Source organism: Hylobates moloch, unplaced genomic scaffold (assembly GCF_009828535.3).
Source record: "Hylobates moloch isolate HMO894 unplaced genomic scaffold, HMol_V3 SCAFFOLD_470, whole genome shotgun sequence".
In the NCBI taxonomy this organism is placed as follows: domain Eukaryota; kingdom Metazoa; phylum Chordata; class Mammalia; order Primates; family Hylobatidae; genus Hylobates; species Hylobates moloch.
This window is the reverse complement of record NW_026652745.1, coordinates 2,263-6,319: the sequence shown is the minus strand read 5'-3', so window position 1 is coordinate 6,319 and position 4,057 is coordinate 2,263. Positions and strand designations below refer to the sequence as shown.

Below are 4,057 nucleotides of genomic sequence, written 5' to 3'. Positions count from 1 at the left end.
TGAGAAAAAGATGCAACCATGAAAAGGTGGAAAGTTCTAATGACATAGCGAATAGCCATCAGCCTTTCTCACATCCCAAAGCCTTCAAAAATATCTGAGTGCAGAAAGGCCAGGAAGGAATGACAGAAGACTATCACCAAACTAGAAACTTGGTGGCAGAAGGAAAAAACGACAAAAATGTGGTTGGCAAATCGTCTCCCATCAGCCTTCTTATACAAATAATTTATTCCTTGAAGGAACAAGTAGAGTACTCCATGCCGAGAGCTGGTTCTTGGGGCACCCCACTGTAAAACAACATCACTTTTATTCCTTCTTTTATGTTCCTACCATTACAGATGCTTCAGCACAAGGAAGTTCTCCTGGCCTCCAAACTAAGGCCACTGTCAGCATCATGATTGGAGTACTGGCCAGGGTGGCTCTGATATAGCAGCTTTGGTGTAGTTTCTGCATTTCAGGAAGACTGGCAGGTATGATGGCGTTTCCTCTTGTCCTGTTTCCTGCAGGGCTGACCGTCATGCTTGGGAGAGGGACCTGTATCCCAGGACTGGATCTCCTCCTCCCAATAAACTCCTGCTTCTCAGCACTAATTCCTGCAGGTCTCTTCTTCCCTGGTCTGCATGCTCCCTGTACCCCACTGTCTCTTAGCTGTGATTATCCCCAGCCTCTGCTTTTTTGTTTCCCAGATTCAATACACTATGAAAGTCTTTTGATCCTTTCTTAACATCTCTCACGTGTGTCATTCTCTCCATTCCCATAGACCTCAACAACTTCTCAGAGTCCTGCTTGACTCCTTGTCTCCAGTATTTGAAATTTCCTTGCATATGACTGTCTCATTACCTTCCTAAAATCTAGTTCACTCACCTACTCAAGAATCTACAGGGGCCGACTCTGGCCTATTAGATAAGTTTACATTTCTTCTCTTTACTAATCCTTCTTATTTCCTTTACCACCACTCCCTTATATAATTCCTCTATCCTAATTAGATCTGTCTCCCTACATATCCCTGCCCACCCATGCCATATACACATAGGATTATGAGCTCCAATTGTATGCCTAAAACAGGGTGACCGCCCTCCATCATCTGCACCGTAAAGTTACCCACAGCCTTCATCACAAGCAACCTCTGACCTCATGGAGAACAATGACTCTAGCATTAATTTGTGAATCTAAGACTTAGGACACAATGTACAGGTGGTTGGGAAGATTTCCCTGATAACCAATTTATGTGTTCATGAAAAATGCAGAAATGAAGAAGGCAAGGTCCCTACCCCAGGGATCATAAAGCCTAAGACAGAAGATAGGACCTTAAAAGTAATTATAAGCTCTGGCCCTGGAGCCTACAGCCACCAAGATGTTAATGCCTAAGAAGAATCGGAGTGCCATTTATGAACGTTTTTTTTTTTTTTGAGATGGAGTCTCTGTTGCCCAGGCTGGAGTGCAGTGGGGTGATCTCAGCTCATGGCAAGCTCCGCCTCCCGGGTTCACGCCATTCTCCCGCCTCAGCCTCCCGAGTAGCTGGGACTACAGGCACCCGCCACCAGGCCTGGCTAATTTTGTTTTTGTATTTTTAGTAGAGATGGAATTTCACTGTGTTAGCCAGGATGGTCTCGATCTCCTGACCCTGTGATCCACCTGCCTCAGCCTCCCAAAGTGCTGTGATTACAGGTGTGAGCCACTGCACCCAGCCTTGAACTCCTTTTTAAGGAAGGAGTCATGGTGGCCAAGAAGGATGTCCACATGCCTAAGCACCTGGAGCTGGCAGACAAGAATGTGCCCAACCTTCCTGTCATAAAGGCCATGCAGTCTCTCAAGTCCTGAGACTACGTGAAGGAAGAGTTTGCCTGGAGACATTTCTACTGGTACCTTACCATTGAGGGCAACCAGTATCTCCGTGATTATCTTCATCTGTCCCTGGAGATTGTGCCTCCCAACCTACACCACAGCCATTCAGAGACTGGCAGGCCTCCGCCTAAAGGTCTGGAGGGTGAGCGACCTGCAAGACTCACAAGAGAGGAAACCGACAGATACCTACAGACGGAATGTTGTGCCCCCTGGTGCTGACAAGAAAGCCAAGGCTGGGGCCGGGTCAGCAACAAAATTCCAGTTTAGAGGCGGATTTGGATGTGGACTTGGTCAGCCACCTCAGAAAAACTGGAAAGAATTATTTTGCATTGAATAAACTTACAGCCAAAAAAAAAAAAATTACAGTACCAAAATAGAACTAAGTGAATGCCACAAGAATTCAGATAAATCTGATGGGAAATACAGCTACACATTGGAATCACAGGGAAAAAATTTTTAAAAATGGATGCTGAAGCCCTCACTCCCCATAACTTCTGATTTAGTGCTCTGGCGTGGGACCCAGGCATTGATAATTTTTAAGCTTCCCCAGATGCTACTAATGTGTAACCAGGATGGAGAACTCTCCTGTTTAAATAGGTGGGATATAGGGCTAAATTAATGGTTTTTAGCTAGATGACCTAGGGAGGATTCTCAACATACATAAGCCTAACTTTGTTGGCCATATTCGTTAATGGGCTATACCGAGAACTCAGTAATCCAGTTAAGAAACACAAACTAAATGGAAAGGCCACTTTATTTGATACGTTAAATTATATGGGAAGCATTGTCAAGTGATAAGGGATGCTAAGTATTCTCAATGTTAATTTATGGGTATGTTACTGATATGAGTGTTCCAAAAATTATATGAGACTCATAGAAATCTAATATCAGTCATAATGTCATATGCCACAGAAGCAACTGGATTTCTATATGAGCCGTGTCTTTATCGTAATGAACGTTCATTGCGTTTTTAACCATAGTCATTTTAACTCTATCATTCATAGACAGTTGTTTTGATTCTTCCTCAAAGCATTTCCAATCAGCTACAGTCCAAAATTGCTTCTTGCTTCAAGGAGATTTACAGAAAAGACTCTGACAAAGACTCTTTAATACAAGTTTCTGATGAATTTAAGATACCACTGGACTATCTAAGAACTTCCAAGTTCTCCTGATACCTTCATGAAATTGCCAGCCAAGACCAAGCAGAATAAAACTCAATTTCATTGGACTAAATGATAATAATGATGAGAATGTTTTTATGATTTTTTGTTTGGAGTTTTGCTGATTCTTTAAATGATTTGTTTTCCAGATTTATGGAATTTTTTCTTTTAACCAATCTATAGCACACAGTAATTTGATAAAGTATACTTTTGTGAACAAAAATTGAAGCATTTACTTTTGCTCCCTACCTGACTGCCTTAGAATTGGGCAACTATTCATGAGTATTCATATGTTTATGGTAATAGAGATATTTGCTTAAGTTCAATAAATATCTGCTCTCTTTATAAGACGATACATTTGAAAACATTGGTTATACTACCGTTTTGCAAAAATCACTTGCATTCCTATACATCAATAACAGACAAACAGAGAGCCAAATCATGAGAGAACTCCCATTCACAATTGCTACAAACTGAATAAAATACCTAGAAATCCAACTTACAAGGGATCTGAAGGACCTCTCCAAAGAGAACTACAAACCACTGCTCAAGGAAATAAGAGAAGACACAAACAAATGGAAAAACATTTCATACTCATGGATAGGAAGAATCAATATCGTGAAAACGGCCATACTGCCCAAAGTAATGTATAGATTCAATGCTATCCCCATCAAGCTACCATTGACTTTCTTCTCAGAAAAAACTACTTTAAATTTCATATGGAACCAAAAAGGAGCGTGTATAGCCAAGACAATCATAAGCAAAAAGAACAAAGCTGGAGGCATCATGCTACCTGACTTCAAACTATACTACAAGGCTATAGTAACCAAAAAAACATTGTACTGGTACCAAAACAGATATATAGACCAATGGAACAGAACAGAGGCCTCATAAGTAGCACCACACAACTACAACCATGACAAACCTGACAAAAAGAAGTAATAGGGAAAGGATTCCCTATTTAATAAATGATACTGGGAAAACTGGCTAGCCATATGCAGAAAACTGAAACTGGATCCCTTCCTTACATGTTATACAAAAATTAACTCAGGATG

The 4,057-nt window shown here is 41.2% G+C and overlaps 1 pseudogene; it reads left to right on the top strand.

Moving 5' to 3' along the window:
* The first annotated feature begins 472 nt into the window (after positions 1-472).
* Positions 473-3,038, top strand: LOC131382647 (small ribosomal subunit protein eS10-like; annotated as a pseudogene).
* The last annotated feature ends 1,019 nt before the right edge of the window (positions 3,039-4,057 follow it).